General features: G+C 42.9%; 1 pseudogene; it reads left to right on the top strand.

Moving 5' to 3' along the window:
- Window positions 1-19536: 19536 nt before the first annotated feature.
- On the top strand, window positions 19537-19654 carry LOC126472302 (5S ribosomal RNA; annotated as a pseudogene).
- Window positions 19655-19909: the final 255 nt, after the last annotated feature.

Genomic DNA, 19909 nt, shown 5'->3' with positions numbered 1-19909 from the left:
GCAACCTGCGGGTTCGCTATACAAGCCTTCGTTCTTCGTGTGCAAGTCACTTCCTGTTCGCTACAGCCCTCACCAAAAGTGAGGGGAGCGCCCACCAAACAACGCAGCTCCTGCACCCACACACACGCCCACGCCCACGATTCGCGTCTCGCTGTCACCACGTTTGCACGTCACACGTCTCGAGAAAGACGAAAACCATATGACAAAGAAACAAACAACGGTAGCAAAGGAAATGGATAACCTTGGTTACAAAGGTCATTCCAGTAAGACGACTTTTCCTTTACTTCACGCAAAATCACTTTGTGTTCAACGAGAAACAGACCATTATTACTGTCATGTTTACAGTCCGCTGCTGACTTGTGAGAAGAATGAATATGCACTGTGAAGTGGTCTGTAACAGAATAGTACGCGCCGTACTAAAAACGTTTTCGTGGATGCAGTTATCTGATTTTGTCCATTATAAATTGGTTTGGGAAAGCCTGCGACTGTGAAAAATTGATTTGTGAAAGCCTGCGACTGTGAAAACCATGAGTTCGTTCATAAGTTACTTTTCTGCTACCAGTGACGATTTTATTTTGTTCGTATTTTACACGATGCGTTTCGAGAAATGATTCCCATTTTCAAGAGTGTTTTCTCTTAGTACTATGCCATTTTTACTTGTTTTCGATGTGTAAGGTTCTGCTTTGTTTTGTTGACTTTATTGCAATAATTGCGCAACGAAAACATTACATAAAAATGGCGTAGTACGAAGAGAAAAAAACACTTGAAAATGGGAATCATTTCCCGAAACACGTCGTATAAAAGACGAATAAAAAAATGTTCAAATGTGTGTCAATGCTTAAGGGAATAAACTGCTGAGGTCATCGGTCCCTAGACTTACACACTACTTAAAGTAACTTGTGCTAAGACAAACACACACAGCCATGTCCGAGGGAGGACTCGAGCCTCCGGCAGGAGGAGCCACGCAGTCCGTGACATGGCGCCTCAAAACGCGCGGCCATTCCGCGCGGCTGTGAATAAAAGAAAATCGTGACTGGTTGCACAAAAGTGATTTATGAACTATCCCACTGGATGTGATTACGTCAATGCTGCAACCTTCACTGGCTTTATGAGGTTAGAGATGAGGTTCTAGCATCTAACATATCTTAAATACGTTAAATCATCTCAACTCGCTGGCGGATTGTTGCTTCCAGAGTAATATCTATCAGATTCTTCAGTTGTGCATATATATGGTACCAGTAAGTGCCGTAGAAATAAAGTATTACTACTGGTTCGGTGTCTGCAACTACTATTGAAATGCGTCTTATCTTCGCGATTCACGGTTCGTTTTATTAAGTTAAAATATCGCCAGTGGAAGGGGTTTCTCGTCCGTTTCTTGCTTATAATGTAGGTGTGATACCTGCATGGTTCTTTCACTACAATTTTCCTCATATAATTGTATGTGAAAAGCGAAAGAAATGCGAGACCATAAAGGGCCATTAAAACAGTCGGCCGATGGAAGGGAGCTAGCTGAAGGGCTGTTTCCTTGCTTCTCATATGACTTCTTCGTGTATGCCTACTGTACATGTTGTTCCCGGGTTCGATTCCCGGCGGGGTCAGGGATTTTCTCTGCCTCGTGATGGCTGGATGTTGTGTGATGTCCTTAGGTTAGTTAGGTTTAAGTAGTTCTGAGTTCTAGGGGACTGATGACCATAGATGTTAAGTCCCATAGTGCTCAGAGCCATTTACTGTACATGTTACTCCTGAATTGTCTTTGTCAGCCCGGTCAAATATCAGTTTTCCGAGTATCAGTTTTTTCAACACGAATGGTACTTCTAAGTCGGCTAATACTATTTAGTTAGCACGGTGAAGTGAGGTTACCAATATGTTGGTCATATTTCTTTTTCAAATATTGACAGGGGTGTCCCAAGTTGATTACATACTTATACGTTGCTTTCCACAATTCTTTTGACATCATTACTTACAAGCGGCTTGCAATCAAACTGTGTCTATGGAATATCGTCTCAGTTGAGCGACTGGTTTCTTGTTTTCTTGTAAGAAAGGTGACAGTTCGTAGTTGTTGACGGGAGGGCAGCTAGTGAAGCCGAAGAGATATCTGGTGTCCCTCAAGAACGTGTTACAGGCCTTCTGCTGTTCGTAATTTGTTTTAACTATTTAAGGGGCAATCTAAGCAGCCTTCTTAGATGGTCCGTAGCTGATACCGTCTAATAAAAGCAATAAGAACATCAAAGCGAATTGCAAAATGATTTATACAAGACATCAATAAGGCGCGAAAACTGGCAACTAACCATTAAAAAAAAGGAGTAAGATCCTCCACATAGTAATAAAAAATCCGTTATATTTCCGTTACACGATAAATAACACAAAGTTAAAGTTTGTCGATTCAGTTAAGTACCTGCCCGCATCTCGTGGTCGTGCGGTAGCGTTCTCGCTTCCCACGCCCGGGTTCCCGGGTTCGATTCCCGGCGGGGTCAGGGATTTTCTCTGCCTCGTGATGGCTGGGTGTTGTGTGCTGTCCTTAGGTTAGTTAGGTTTAAGTAGTTCTAAGTTCTAGGGGACTGATGACCTCCGATGTTAAGTCCCATAGTGCTCAGAGCCATTTGAACCATTTTTTGAAGTTAAGTACCTACGGAGTACAATAACAAACAACTTAAACTGGGACCATCACAAAGAATAAGCTGTGGGGAAGGCGAACCACAATCTACGTTTTATTAGCAGAACAGCTAGAAAGTGCAACAAATCTACTAAAGAGGCTGTTTATTCTATGCTTATCCCTTCTCTTATTCAAAGATGGGCAGCTCGATTTGTACTGTTGTAAGGTGGCTGTAATCTCGCAACTTACAAGCACTCATCTACATACTTTGCCGTGATTTACAACCGGAATTAGGTATCATTTGATAGGTTGTACATCGTATATATGAATATTTAAAGAAAACTGACATTGTCACGTTCACCTTGTAAATAGTTGTTAACGCTTATTGCATGAAAGGTGATGGAGTGTCTTTATTATCAAAAACGACGTAATGAATGTTTGCCTATTGTAGTAGAGGTTGGAACGCCAGTGGAAATGAAACGCAGGCGTAACTCACACCCTGAGTGGAAAAGCCCGCACAGGTGTGTTGGTCCTACTTAACACAGGAAGGAACCCAAGACGGATGGTCGGGGCACCTGAGCACTGAAGCACAATATAGCTCCGGCCATCCGATGTTGTAGCGGGGCCGCAAGGATACCCGGATAATACCGGGTAATCAAAAAGTCAGTATAAATTTGAAAATTTAATAAACCACGGAATAATGTAGATAGAGAGGTAAAAATTGACGAACATGCTTGGAATGACATGGGATTTCATTAGAACAAAAAAAAAGTTCACAAAATGTCCGACAGATGGCGCTGGACAGCAAAACGTCAGTGACTGCGCATGACAATCGTGTATAAATGGAGCTGTAATGAGAGAGAGAATCAGATGCGCCAGCAGTCGCAGCATGTTGACGTTACCTGAAAAGGCGCTTTTAGTGAAGCTGTATTATCAGAATGGGGAATGTGCTAGTTCAGCGTTACGATCCTATCGCCATAGGAAGGGGATTCGCCGGCCGAAGTGGCTGAGCGGTTAAAGGCGCTACAGTCTGGAACCGCATGACCACTACGGTCGCAGGTTCGAATCCTGCCTCGGGCATGGATGTGTGTGATGTCCTTAGGTTAGTTCGGTTTAAGTAGTTCTAAGTTCTAGGGGACTTATGACCACAGCAGTTCAGTCCCATAGTGCTCAGAGCCATTTGAACCATTTGAAGGGGATTCGAACGGGTAAAAGTCCGTTGACAAACGCAGCTGTGGCGAGAATGATTTCGAAGTTCGAAGCCACGGGTTGTTTAGACGATAGACCCCGTAGTGGCCGACCGAGCACAAGGCGTAATGCTACTGAGACAATTCAGGAAGAAATGGAGACTGTACCGGGTTCGTCTATGCACGGGGAAGTCAGCGCTCGTGCACTCGCACGTCGCACCGGCATTCCATACACTACTGTTTGGTTGGCACTGAGGCGTACCCTCCGATGCTATCCGTACAAAATCCATCGGCATCGTGAACTGTTACCTGGCGATTTAGTGAAGCGGAGGGCATTTGCGGTGTGGGCGTTTCAAAAGGTGGCGGAAGATGACGATTGGTTGAGTAACGTGTTATGGACCGACGAAGCTCATTTCACGCTCTGAGGGTCTGTCAACGCCCACACCTGCAGAATTTGGGCTACCAAAAATCCTAGAACTGTCGTGGAAACTCCACTGCACGACAAGAAAGTCACGGTATTGGTTGGATTTACCACATCTATCGTTATCGGGCCTTTTTTCTTCGAGGAAATGTGTGATTCTGGTTTTGTAGCTGCTACTGTGACTGGTGAGAGGAACGCCGATATGTTACAGAATCGCATCATCCCCAGCCTGGCTGATAAACACCTGCTGTAACGTATGATGTTTATGCAGGATGGCGCTCCACCCCATATTGCTAGACGCGTGAAAGATCTCTTGCGCGCGTCGTTTGGTGACGATCGTGCGCTCAGCCGCCACTTTCGTCATGCTTGGCCTCCGAGGTCCCCACACCTCAGTCCGTGTGATTATTGGCTTTGGGGTTACCTGAAGTCGCAAGTGTATCGCGATCGACCGACATCTCTAGGGATGCTGAAAGACAACATCCGACGCCAATGCCTCAACATAACTCCGGACATGCTTTACAGTGCTGTTCACAACATTATTCCTCGACTACAGCTATTGTTGAGGAATGATGGTGGACATATTGAGCATTTCCTGTAAAGAACATCATCTTTGCTTTGTCTTACTTTGTTATGCTAATTATTGCTATTCTGATCAAATGAAGCGCCATCTGTCGGACATTTTTTGAACTTTTGTATTTTTTTGGTTCTAATAAAACCCCATGTCATTCCAAGCATGTGTATCAATTTGTACCTCTCTATCTATATTTTTCCATGATTTATTCAGTTTTCAAATTTATACTGACTTTTTGATCAACCGGTACTTCGGAAACACTGAAAATTTTGGACGCAGCAGAGAAATACGAGGAAGTGTTACCTTGGAAATCACGCAGGCTGGGTTATTTCAGTGGATTTTTACTCTGAGAAGCGTACCATTGTATGAATTCCTAATTAACGGGTATTTCCTCGCAAACTTTCCGCGCTGGACGACAGAAGACTAAAACATGGTTGGTCGGCGTTGGGAAGACTCTGTAGAGAGGGAGAATATTCCGTGGTTTCGAGAATATGATTCGCCTTCTGCTTTTATGAAGGAGGGGAGCCGAGCTTTGCTGGGAGGCCAGCGGTGGAGAGAAAGAGTACTTCCGTTTTGAGCGCCCACGTTTGACGGTCGCTCAGTATCAGCTTTTGTTGGTACAAACGGACTTGCTGTATTTGCTCCCAGGAGATTTTATAGTTAGAAAGGTTAGGCATTGTACTGTTGCGAATTTATACGATTCTGGACTTCGCGTCCGGGCAGGGAATCGTCGTTGAGTACGCAGCGTTCAGTGATTGAGAGCACTTCTCCTTTCTATACTCACGTAGAGGCGTTATCTGAATTCCGTCCTTGTGGCCTGGAGTTCGCGTTCCTCGTCTGTAGAATACAGAGAGGAGAAGACAGTATTATATTATACTAGTCAGAGGACTGTCTTCTGACATCCTAGTGTTTGGATGAGTTGTTTTTATATTTTGTGGCTGGAGTTCTTCCGTCGTCGCAGACGTGTACGAGAACCACCACTCCGACGCACCGGACTCAGTACATACAGTGATAATGCTAATTGCTTCGGCTTATTAGGGCAATAAGGCTAAACAGCTGTTATCACGTAAGTTTTATTTCCACCGAGGTTGCATACCACAGTTGATCATCTTTGAAAGTAGTGTTTTCTAGTGTTTGGTACGTAGATGATGTCAGTCATCTCCCGTTATTTATATTAGGTCGTGTGGCCACAGAAACGGGCAGATTTGGGCAATTGATCAGTAATATTAGTTAGGAAATATAAAAATTTGTAATATAAAGGGTTTTTTACTCTACAATAGATGTATAATCAAAAATAACATTTATCATTTAGTAGTTACTAGTTTCCTTAATTATTCATTTATGTTTATACTGTAATGTATATGTTAAAGAGCAAGAAGGAGGAAATAATATCACAATTAAGAGAGCCTAAGATCTGCTTCAGGTGGTAGTCAGACAGGGCCAAATCTTGATTTTCGCGTTCAGTATCTTCCGTTGCGCACATTCATTTTACACCCGCCTGGAGTAGCATCTTGGACTGTCACGAAACAGGGCATAGCGTGCCAGAGATATATTAAAGGAGTTGGGGTGGAAGTAATTAAAACAAAGGCGTCCTCCGTTGCGGCGAGATATTTCCAAAAAAATTTCAGTCACTAACTTCCTCCACCGATTGTTAAAATACTTTGTTGACTCTCCTACACAAGGAGAAAAGATCACCTTAATAAAGTAAGAAAAATCAGGAATGATGTAGGTGCTCATTTTTACCACGTGGTGCCGGCCAGTGTGGCCGAGCGGTTCTAGGCGCTTCAGTCTGGAACCGCGCGACCGCTCCGGTCGCAGGTTCGAATCCTGCCTCAGGCATGGATGTGTGTGATGTTCTTAGGTTAGTTAGATTTAAGTAGTTCTAAGTTCTAGGGGACTGATGACCTCAGATGCTAACTCTCATAGTGCTCAGAGCCATTTGAACCATTTTTTTTACCACGTGGTATTCTAGACCGTAACGATAGATATGGTCTAAAAGTGGTTCTGTCAACCATCTGTCAAACACTCAAGTATAAACTGAAGAGTAATCATGTAGGTATAGATGTAGACTTAATAAAAAAAGAGTTCGACTTCCTTGTGGGTGTCTGTGAATCCCTAACGGAGAAGGCAAGGAGGAGGAAGACATCGTTTACGAAAAGATGTTCAACAGTCCACACTAATTCATGGCTGCGGAACTGTTTTATTACATCCACTTGGAACAGACGCACCGTGGACAAAAATTGGCGTAGTGCTCATTGATGGAATCTAATTGTGTTCTTTAACACTTTGGAGAATCCCAATGGCTATAAAACTCCCCAATGAAAACACATACTTATTCTTATTCACAGAATTCCCGTTTTGTCAGAAGCCGTTCATTACTTACGAGAGCCCTCAATTTACAACTTAGCTACGCAGGATAGTGAGACGTAGTCACGCAGTTAGATTTTGCTAATTCAGAAAGTATGTTAGCATTTATGTACCCCTCTCTAGCCCTCTAGTGAACAACAAAAATGCTTCTCTTTAATTAAACAAAGGAAAGGAATAACTTACTGTCACTCCAATAATACTGCTTTTCCTTTACATTGCACAAGATTACTTTGTTTATATGAACAAACATTTCGAGAAAGTAGCAACCTGACAAAGGAGGAAGATGAGAACCGGCAGCGAAACCGGCATTTCCAGAATCGAAAAAGGAAGGAAGCAAGATGAGTGTTTAACGTGCCGTCGACGATGAGGTCATTAGAGACGGAGCACAAGCTCGGGAAAGGCAAGGATGAGGAAGGGAATGAGCCGTGCCCTTTCAAAGGAACCCTCCCAGCAGTCGACTTAAGCGATTTAGGGAAATCACGGAAAACCCAGATCTGGATGGGCGGACAGGGATTCGAACCGTCATCGTTCCTTCTGGGAGTCCATTGTGCTAACCGTTGCACCACATCGCTCGGTCCAGAATCGACAGTAGCGTGTTTATTCGGTCAATCAAATGGCTCTAAGAACTATGGGACTTAACATCTGAGGTCATCAGTCCCCTACACTTAGAACTACTTAAACCTAAGGACATCACACACATCCATGCCCGAGGCAGGATTCTAACCTGTGACCGTATTCGGCCATATCAAAACATTCATTAAAGAGCTTATGAAAAGGGCAACAGATGGCAGTATGCTTGACACTTTCCGAAATTGTTTTAGTGAGAAAGGGGATAAATGCAGTAGTTGTTCCCTATATTTTAAAGGTATGAAGCGAGCATGCAGAACATATGCATGTGGAAACTACATACCATGTCGACATATGTATGATAGTAAAAGTGGTATGCTTTAATTTCTAATGCAATGAGTGTACATGTAATTACTAGCTAAGTTTCTTTACCTGGTATGAGGGACCAAGTCGCAGCTGGCTTGTTACAAAGTAATAATGCAATTATTATGTATTACCCTGGTTTCTGTGAAAAAACCTTCACAAAAATGAAAAAGCCTGTAATATGCAATAACCAAAACGTAGAACCCACTACACAGAGTAATGCAACAACCATCAAATGAAGCACACAATGTGTTCAATCTGTTCTCTCAACGTAAAGTACTGTACGCCACAAACGCAGAAGTGTTCCCTGACAGGTACTGTTCAAACTTTCGACCATCATTATGACGACAGGGTGTACAGCGACCCAGGATCGACTCTTCGACCGGCTGAAGAATTCCAGGAGTTTGGCGTACTACTTCTGCGGTTACGTTAATCTTAACAACCAGGCCCGTGCGAAAATCGATCAGAGTCTTGTAAACTAGGCTCTCTTCATACGCCCCCACAAGAAGAAGTCCATTGGCTTCTTGTCTGGTGACCCAACAGGACCACCGCAACTAATCTGTAGTCTTCTAGTCGGTACTGCATTGTTGTTCCTAACATCCGAGTGCAAAGTGTGCCCCGTCATATTGAAACCACATAAACCGGCGAATTGTCAATGGCACATAACATGTCAAAGGAAACTTTTTTTTTCACGACTCCGTTCAGTATATCAGGAATTAAGTAAGGTCCTATCACAAAATCGTTGACAATACCAGACCATGCCCACAAAATCGTTGACAATACCAGCCCATGCATCCCGTTCAGTGTATCAGGAGTTAAGTAAGAACCTATCACAAAATCATTGACAATATCAGTCCATACATCAGTAGCAAAAGTCTGTTGATACCAAATTTATTTGTGTGGCCATCATCCGCAGTAAGAAACCGCCCTTTCTTTGTACCACACGTTTTCAGCTTTTACTTCCAAACACCTTCAATGGAATCTAGAATGATACAATTTTGTTCTAATATGCGATATTCGTAGATATAAAACATTTCACATCTTGTTCTGTACGTAACTAACTAATTACTTCCAGTTATTCGAGTTTCTGGCTGGCATCCTCGTTTCCTCTCATGTCAAAATCGTAACTTGAAAATGTGCTTATGGTTTATAACTGAAGTTATAGTGCGATCTCCAGCATGTGACCAGATGAGAGGAAACGCAGATGCTAGCCCAACACACAAATAACTGTAAGAAAAAAAACACAGTAAGTAAAAGTAAGTAAGAAACAAGACATGAACTGTTTGATAATCAACGAAGATCGCATATCAAAAGAAAACCGCATCATTTTAGATTTCACTGAAGATGTCTTAAAGTAAAAGGCGAAACGGATCTGGAACAAATAAAACCACATTGCAGCAAGAAAAAGGCTGTTTTTATTTACAAAACGAATATGTCTGGTGACAGGATCGCACACCAGTGTGCATGGATTTTCGTCAACCCTTAAATGGCTGTTCCTACCGTTGAACATGCCCTCTCTTGTAACACAAGATAGTAGAAATATCGGGATTTTCTGTACATCGCTGTAGGAACCAATCTGCAAACGTTACCCGAAATGGGAACTCTGCTAGCTGCAATGAATGCACCTTCTGTGGATGATACGAGTGACATTGTTGTTAATGTAAGTCTCTCAGCACAGGTGATTGGCTTGTGTTCAGAGCTCGGGTGACGCGCCGACTACTTGAGGCAGGATTGTCACAAACAGAGTTTATAATTTTTTTTTTCATATCGGGTGTTCTAGCGTATCTCACACAGCCAGTACCTTGAATTCCAAAACAGAAGGATCTAATTTCTCGACAGCGCGTATATACAGATGCAAAAGTACCGTGACGTGGTTGCCATCGGTGAGTGGCAACTTCATCACAGTGTCGCAGTGTCGCTATTCCACTGCATTCAGTGAACCCGTATACAGGAAGCATATCGGCCAACTCTTGATCAGTAAAGCTATCCATGGCGCTGCTGTGGACCATGTTAACGCACAACTAACACTGCTGGAAAATAAAACCCTAGACAGAAGAGAGCTTTGCTGAATGCAAACTTCAGGGCAACGAGGTAGAAAGAAGACATGCAGCACATACCATCGACATTTGCACTATATTGTGCTATTTTCAGTGCAACACAGATAGAGTAGTGCCACCAGTTCTGGACACTTTGTAGAGATTCCTTGAATATTGCATTCAGGAGTTCGTTTTAGTTTAAATGTACTCTGAAACGCCAAAGAATCTGGTATAGGCATGCGTATTCAAGTACAGGCAGAATACGGCGCTGCCGCCGGCAACGCCTATGTAAGACAACATGTGTCTGGCGCAGTTGTTAGATCGGTTACTGCTGCTACAATTGCAGGATATCAATATTTAAGTGAGTTTGACCGTGATGTTAAAGTCGGCGCACGAGCGATGGGACACAGCATCTCCGAGGTAGCGAGTAGCGATGAAGTGGGAATTTTGCGGTACGACCATTTCACGAGTGTACCGTGAATATCAGGAATCCGGTAAAACATCAAGTCTCTGACATCGCTGCGGCCGGAAAAAGATTCTGCAAGAACGGCACTTATGACGGCTGAGTAGAATCGGTCAACGTGCCAGAAGTACAACCCTTCAGCAAATTGCTGCAGATTTCGATGCTGGGGCATCAACAAGTGTCAGCGTGAGAAACATTCAACGAAACATCATCGATATGGGCTTTCGAAGCCAGAGGCCCACTCGTATACCCTTGATGACTGCACGACACAAAGCTCCACACCCCTCCTGGGCCCGTCCACACCGATATTGAACTGTTGATGACCAGAAGCATGTTGCCTTGTCGGACGAGTCTCGTTTCAAATCGTATCGAGCAGATGGACGTGTACGGGTATGGAGATACCTTCGTGAATCCATGGATCCTGCATGTCAACAGTTGGTGGAGGCTCTGTAATGGTGTGAGTGATTTGGGACCCCTAAAATGTCTACATACGACTCTAACAGGTGACACGTACGTAAGCATCCTGTCTGATCATCAACATCCAGTCATGTCCATGGTTCATTCCGACGGACTTGGGCAATTCCAGCAGGACAATGCGACACCCCACACGTCCAGAATTGCTACAGTTTGGATCCAGGAACACTCTTCTGAGGTTAAACACTTCTTCTGCCCACCAAACTCCCCAGACGTGAACATTATTGAGCATATCTGGGATGTCTTGCTGCGTGCTGTTCAGAGGAGATCTCCACCCTCTCGTACTCTTACTCATTTATGGACAGCCCTGCAGGATTCATTGTGTCATTTCCCTCCAGCACTACTTCAGACTTTAGTCGAGTCCATGCCACGTCGTGTTGCGGCACTTCTGCGTACTGACTGGGGCCCAACACGATATTAGGCAGGTGTACCAGTTTCTTTGTCTCTTCAGTGTACAATGTAATTCACTACAAATTTTCAGAAAAAATATCTTAATGTCCACTACTTGAAAATTAAAGTTGAAATATAAAAGTCTTATTAACTTTTTTTAAGAAAAAACACACAAAATACTATTCATATAGTTACAAGTTACTTGGCACAAAATTTATTGCAACATTTGTTAGTATTTTGTGGGGTATCGTTTTGATTTAATCATTGCCACGACTCTGCGTGACATCGACTCCACCAAATGTCGAAGACCTTCTGGTTTGATCATTCTGAACCACAAACTTACGATGACGTCTAGCGGCTCCCTCTTGTTACTGGGATTCCACCGCGAAATCATGATTTTAATCCTTAACCACAAGTTCTCAATTGTGTTGAGGCCGTGATTGTTGCCAGGCTAAGGCAGCGCATAAATTTGATAGTCTATGAACCATTTATTATTGATTTTCATGGTGTGACTTGCCGCACTGTCTTGCTGAAAGACGCACCGATGATTGTTACCTTCAAACAGACCGTGGATAGAGGGCAGCAATTTCAACGCTCAGCTTGAAGGTTAGTTTTCTTGGAAACAGATCGTCTTAATTGTTGTTACTCTTCTAAGCTTTGTATTTCTCTGCCAGAAATGAGAAATTTTTAAACGTAAGTACTAAACGTGATGTTTCAAATGTATCACGGAGCTCTGAAGACAAGAATAGATGATAATGCTGAAAGTATGACAACAGTTAATTGAATTTCGGTTTTGCGTTGGAACTGGCCAACGGTCAGTGTCATTTATTTCGAACTCCTAACTACTAAAATCATGCTTGCTAATAAAATAAAAAGATATTTTGTGTCAAATCATGGTAGTTTGGTAAACAAAGTGACGCGTTTACTTTTCCTACAAGTCAAAAGAAATGACAGAAGTAAAACGACCTTCACTAAACAGCTTACGATTCGTGCAAAGGTTCTTCTTTCATCTTACAAATTAACGGTGCACCATGTAGTTGTTGTTGTGGTCTTCAGTCCTGAGAGTGGTTTGATGCAGCTCCCCATGCTATTCTATCCTGTGCAAGCTTCTTCATCTCCCAGTACCTACTGCAGCCTACATCCTTCTGAATCTGCTTAGTGTATTCATCTCTTGGTCTCCCTCTACGATTTTTACCTTCCACGCTGCCCTCCAATACTAAATGGGTGATCCCCTGATGCCTCAGAACATGTCCTACCAACCGATCCCTTCTTCTTGTCAAGTTGTGCCACAAACTCCTCTTCTCCCTAATTCTATTCAATACCTTCTCATTAGTTATGTGATCTACCCATCTAATCTTCAGCATTCTTCTGTAGCACCACATTTCGAAAGCTTCTATTCTCTTCGTGTCCAAACCATTTATCGTCCATGTTTCACTTCCATACATGGCTAAACTCCACACAACGACTTCCTGACATTTAAATCTATACTCGATGTTAACAAATTTTTCTTATTCAGAAACGATTTCCTTGCCATTGCCAATCTACATTTTATATCCTCTCTACTTCGACCATCATCAGTTATTTTGCTCCCCAAATAGCTAAACTCCTTTACTACTTTAAGTGTCTCGTGTCCTAATCTAATTCCCTCAGCATCACCCGACTTAATTCGAATACATTGCATTATCCTCGTTTTGCTTTTGTTGATGTTCATCTTATATCCTCCTTTCAAGACACTGTCCATTCCGTTCAACTGTTCTTCCAAGTCCTTTGCTGTCTCTGACAGAATTACAATGTCATCGGCGAACCTCAAAGTTTTTATTTCTTCTCCATGGACTTTAATACCTACTCCAAACTTTTCTTTTGTTTCTTTTACTGCTTGCTCAATATACAGATTGAATAACATCGGGGAAAGGCTACAACCCTCTCTCACTCCCTTCCCAACCACTGCTTCCAATTCATGTCCCTCGACTCTTAAAACTGCCATCTGGTTTCAGTACCAATTGTAAATAGCCTTTCGCTCCCTGTATTTTACCCCTGCCACCTTCAGAATTTGAAAGACAGTATTCCAGTCAACATTGTCAAAAGCTTTCTCAAAGTCTACAAATGCTAGCAACGTAGGTTTGCCTTTCACGGGCAAGTGCTCTACCAGTTTTTCTATTCGTCTGTAAAGATTTCGCGTTAGTTTTAGTCTAGGGGACTGATGACCTCAGACGTTAAGTCCCGTTGTTCTTAGAGCCATTTGATTGGCCGAATAAACATGCTACTGTCGATTCTGGACCGAGCGATGTGGTGCAATAGTTAGCACAATGGACTCGCAATAGGAAGGATGACGGTCCGTCGTTCACGAAAAGATGTTTAACAATCCACACTAATTCATGGCTGCGGAACTGTTTTATTACATCCACCTGGAACAGGCGCATCGTGGACAAAAAATTGGCGTAGTGCTCACTGATGGAATCTAATTGTGTTCTTTAACACTTTGGAGAATCCCAATACCTTTAAAACTCCCCAATGAGAAAACATACTTATTCTTATTCACAGAATTCTTGTTTTGTCAGAAACCGTTCATTACTTACGAGAGCCCTCAATTTACAACTTAGCTACGCAGGATAGTGAGACGTAGTCACGCAGTTAGATTTTGCTAATTCAGTAAGTATATCAGCATTTAAGTACCCCTCTTTAGATCTAGTGAAGAACAAAAATGCTTCTCTTTAATTAAACAAAGGAAAGGAATAACTTACTGTCACTCCAATAATACTGCTTTTCCTTTACATTGCACAAGATTACTTTGTTTACATGAACAATCATTTCCAGAAAGTAGCAACCTGACAAAGGAGGAAGATGAAAACCGGCAGCGAAACCGGCATTTCCAGAATAAAAAATGAGATAAAAAAGAGAAGATCAGTTTGGATTCCGTAGAAATGTTGGAACACGTGGGGCAGTACTGGCGGCATTAAAGCTGTGAGGAGGGATCGTGAGTCGTGCTTGGGTAGCTCAGATGGTATAACACGGTCCCGAGTTCGAGTCTCGGTCCGGGACACAGTATTACTCTGCCAGGAAGTTTCATATCAGCGCACACTCGACTCTGCGGAATGAAAATTTCATTCTAAGAACTGTTGACGAAGAAGCATACTCATCCTGCCCATTAATTCCGTTGCAAGAATAAGATGTAATAACATTAAAACTTAATCAAAATACGTTATGTCAATAGTTAATAAAGAAATAACTACCCATATTCGTTCTTTTAACTTAAGTTTATTTACCCCACACTCCTAGTCGGAAGGCATGTGCGAAAGGAGCCGCGGGTATTTATGTTCAGTTCAAGGGAGTCGAGAGGGACAGAACCACTGCCTTAAACCAAAGAACTCGGAAGATATTCCTGAACAGCCTCTGAAAGATTGTCGGAGGAGTCTTGTTTCAATCTGTATATGTGTATTCTTTTTAATGTTGAAAAAACATGTTTTCATGATGATGTCACTAACTTCCAGGAATGATGGAAAAGGGCATATGTATCAATTTCAGGTAAAGAATCCTGATCCGGAAACGACTGCGACGAAAATAAGGGAAAATCGTTTTAATTCCTCTGATACTGTCAGAGGAATAACTTAATTAATAATGCTGCTTCAGTACATTTAATAATTTTAATTAAATAACCTGCGAGGACTCAGTTGTCTTCATAGATTTTTAATACGTTACTTTTTAACGTCATTTTGTCCATTTTTCTGAATATGTTACATGGCTTTCAAGCAGGAACTAATGTTGCCAGTCTCTTCATGATTTTTTACGGTTCTCTCTATCCTGTCGTCCAGTTTCAAGTATTTCTTCTTCCTCTTCTTCGCTTCAAGATTCATCTCCAACTTCATGTACATGCAGTTTGTGAGTTTCGCTTCCTTCTTCAAGCACTCCACCAAATAATCGATTCTAGTGTGAGGGTTTCAAATAATATTATTTATTTTATTGTGCCACCCTTCAAAAGCATTCGTCGTTCGGCGTCTTTTTTCGTAGCAGTTCCACCTATGGGGGTATCCTCAATTTGTAGCCAGCTGTCCACAAAGTAATCAAAAATTTCAGAGAGCAGTTCATTATCAGGAGCTCGTGCAACCGTTACTTATGTCCTCCGACTTTACAAATGCCAGTGCTCCATACATGCTGAGTCAAAGTCTTAAATCTTCGTTCTGGCGGTAATCCTCAGTTAGACCGAGATCTTGAAGTCTTCTCCATAAACCTTTCTTCACATGGAAATAACATCCACTTATTTCACCCGAGCTCCTTTTCCTTTGTTTGCATTAAAAATGATTATCCTCTTAATCTTTCGTCTCATAGAAGAAAACTACTGCCATCTCCCATTTTTAAGAGATCTTCATGAAGATCAATTTCATAAGAGTTCTTGGGTTCTTGTCGGTTCCTCTGCGCTTGACTCCGCTAATGATGCAAGGTCATCTACATAGATTCGGGGTTAGGCATCGCTGTAACAAAGTCACAACCTTTTTTACGAAGATTTCCCGTTTCATCCACGTATATCTCGGATAACTGCGTATTTTCTTCTCGAGTTCTCCTGTTCGTCCTCTACACTTGCTTCTTCACTTCCGGAGCTGCATCAACAGGAGGTCTACAGATACGTTCTGATACGTTAAACATGTCTCCATTCTTCGAATGATCCGATTTTTGTCGTAAGCACACTCACATAACAACACCTTTAGATTCCTTCACTTTACGATACGAGTAACCACTATAATGAGCACAAGGCCTGCCCTTGGTCGTTGGAATAACTTCCTTACTGACGGTCAGAGTAGAAACTTCGGCAGCAAAGTTAGCATAAGGACTTGTGTTGCGACCAGCGCGGATTTACCCTTCCGGAGCAGGTAAAACGGCACGTGGCTGAACTCCGTCCAGGGGAATTCCAGGGACCGGGCGGTCGTGGTGGAGGAGGAGGGAAGGGTACCCAACCCTTCGGAGCAGGTAAAACCGCAAATGTCCGGGGTCGCAAATGTCCGCATTTGCAAATGTCCGGACACCGGCGCTACATCACACTGGGGGAGGCAGTGACGTGCAGCCTGACATGTTTGAGAACACAACACCATTTGAAGGTGACAACACCTGAGACTGACGTTAGTGTGAATCGGTCGCATGTTCCCCTCTCGCCCTAGCGGCACAAGCTAGCAAGTAGGCTGTACGCGGAGAAATTCGGCTGGCGGGGCATTCCCGGCTCACCCACTCTCCCTGGACAACTGTTAATGGAACACTCCGGTTCAGCACCAAAAATGAAGAAAACATTGTAGACATCTTGACGGTAAGCAACAACATACGAGGGCCATTCTCAAAGTAAAGAACGTTTGTTTCCCCAGATGTTCCTATTCAAGATAATGTAAGAAATCTTATATTACAACATATTTGAGTGTATTAGCTATTTTTCTACGTAGCTGCCGTTCAAATTTAAACATTTGTTGTAGCTTTCCACAAGCTTCGTTATGGCTTCTGCATACTCAGTTTCCGTCAAGTTGTTAAACGGCCTGATTCAGTTCGTTGTCCTTCTCGTAGTGCTTTCCGCCCTCTCCCCCCCTCCCCCCTACACCACAAATACTCGATCACTATGGGCAAGTCAAGGCTATGAGAAGAATATTCAAAAAAGCAAAGCCTTCTTCAACGCAGGCAGAATGTGAGTGAGGCTTATCGTAAAATGCTGCAGGACAATAAACCACGCCGTTTGTTTTGAACTATGCCGTGTAGTAGGTGAATGGCCTGTCAGTGGGACGCCGTTTTGATCTCGAAATAATTGTGGCTGTGAACTTTCTGTTGTCCAGAATTTTTTGTCTGTTTTTGATTTTGCTGGGGATCCTGAATGATGCCATTTCATTTGCTGGCGCTTTATTTCTGGACTTTCATGCGTAACACAAATCTCGTCACCAGTAACAATGTGTTTCAAAAACTCCTCGCCATCCTAGTCGCTCCGAGTGAGCAAAGTTAACGCAGTTGCCATTCGTTCATTCGTAGAGTTTCCTGAAAAGTAATGCCTCTAAATTCTTTATGTGAAAACTCTGAGAGGTTTTTAAATGAAAAAAAACTTTATTAACATTCTACATCTTTATTCTTCACGTCTACATATTTATTGCTCAACATAGTCACGATGGCGACGAATACATTGAGAAATGTATTCGGAGATACAAGTTTGTTGATTCTGTCACTATGGATTGTTTGACTTTGTTTATGGAGCCACAACCTCGTCTGTGTTTGCACCACTTCATCACTACCATAGTGAAGTCCTCGAAAGTGTTCTTTAATTTTTAGAAACAGATGAAAATCGGATGGGGTCAAGTCGGGAGTCGTTTGGAGGATGATCGATGAATATGAACACAAGGCGTCGGGTTGTTGCAGATGTCGCAGCCGTCTAGCATTGTCATGCTGAAGGAGAGGGTGCTCCAAGTGTGGAAGAAATTTTCGAATTCGAAACTCGATTACAGCACGCCGTTCCTCACGCACCGTCATACTTACGTTACACAGCGTCAAGTTACAGGCTACAATTCAGAGCACTCTAGTGGCAGAGGACTGCAAATATGTATACACGAAGAATAACGATGTAGAATGTTAATAACGTTTGTTTTATTTAAAAAGCTTTAAGAATTTTTGCATAGAAAAGTTCGGAGGCATTACTTTCCAACACGCCCTCGTATTTTGTGTTCATCTGTCATAAATCGAGGAACCGCCTGAACACACTTTTCTAGAACTCAGTCCAGCAATAGAGAAACGTCTAGCCAGTTGAATTCTTTCCTCAATCCTTGATTTGAGTTCATCAGTCTCACCTGAAGACCGGCCCGATCGCTCTTCGTCATGAATATTCTTTGGTACGCTGTTAAACACACTGCACTCATTTTGAAATGAAGCATCATTCATCACATTTTCATACACTTCGGTTATCTGCCTGTGATTTGCGGTAGGGCGGACCTTTTTCCGTTCAGAAACCGTATTACACTGCAAACTTCACACCTGGAGCGATCGTTACCGTTGTCATACTTTTTAAAATCGCATAAGTAAACAGTAAACGGCAAGACCTGTCGTACTGAAGCAAAGATTAGGTCTGTATTACATTTTAAAAGATCTTTTCGCTTAGAAATCAACTTAGAATGTGTTCGAAAATGTTCATAAACCAATAGAAATGCGTTTCAAAATAATATCGATAGACAAAGTGCGCCGGATGCCAGGAGTTTGGTGAAACAAGATATTTTTATGTTCAATAATATGAATTTTGCGCCCTCTGAAATTGCCCCACGGGGCCGATACCCCGATTTGCCTCCCCCCTCCCCCCTACCCCCTCCCTCCAGATCTGGTTCAAATGGCTCTGAGCACTATGGGACTTAACTTCTGAGGTCATCAGTCCCCTAGAACTTAGAACTACTCAAATCTAACTAACCTAAGGACATCACACACATCCATGCCCGAGGCAGGATTCGAACCTGCGACCGTAGCGGTCGCGCGGTTCCAGACTGTAGGGCCTAGAACCGTTAGGTCACCCCGGCCGGCTCCAGATCCGGGCCTGCCACCATATTGTGTAATTAATACATGTCGACCACAAATATTGCATATGTTGCCGAGTGCACCATAATATGGTGTGTGTGAGTGGCATTCTGTTAAACAGTAAAATGTTACTGAAGCAGAAAATCGAATTTGTGTGAGTGTAAAAATCGCCTTCGTTCACAAAAATATTAACTCATACACACGTAAACACAAAAACTATTGAGACAAGGCCATTAGTATATTTACATACCTTCATTTATTACAGTCACGAATAATGACTGTATAAAATTAAAATGGGAGACTTTAATTTACTTGTTCGATTCCATTCGAAGAGACGCTAAACTAGATAAGTGGTTAAATGTGAACGGCGGGAGTGGTCACTAGCCAGAATACGTTTTCGATCAAATCGCCGTAGACGTTTATTCACACAAGACGTGCAGTGGATGGACAAAAATATGGAAACAACGCAAACACATTACCGTGCCTCATACGGTGTAGGAATCTCGTTAGCATTGCATTCAAAACAGCTTCCAGTCGTCTCGGGTTGGATAAATACAGTACTCGTGCAGTTTTCAAGGGACTTTTATGCCACTCTGCCAACGGCCTTGCCGCAGTAGTAACACCGGTTCCCGTCAGATCACCGAAGGTAAGCGCTGTCGGGCCGGGCTAGCACTTGGATGGGTGACCGTCCGGTCTGCCGAGCGCTGTTGGCAAGCGGTGTGCACTCAGCCCTTGTGAGGCAAACTGAGGAGCTACTTGATTGAGAACTAGCAGCTCCGGTCTCGTAAACTGACATACGGCAGGTGGAGCGGTGTGCTGACCACATGCCCCTCTATATCCGCATTGAGTGACGTCTGTGGGCTGAGGATGACACGGCGGCAGGTCGGTACTGTTGGGACTTCATGGCCTGTTTGGGCGGAGTTTAGTTTAGCTTTTAGTTTTTTATGCCACTCTTCCTGCAAAATAGT

This window comes from Schistocerca serialis, chromosome 3 (genome assembly GCF_023864345.2).
Source record: "Schistocerca serialis cubense isolate TAMUIC-IGC-003099 chromosome 3, iqSchSeri2.2, whole genome shotgun sequence".
In the NCBI taxonomy this organism is placed as follows: domain Eukaryota; kingdom Metazoa; phylum Arthropoda; class Insecta; order Orthoptera; family Acrididae; genus Schistocerca; species Schistocerca serialis.
The sequence above is the reverse complement of the archived record's forward strand: the minus strand, read 5'-3'. Positions and strand labels throughout refer to the sequence as shown.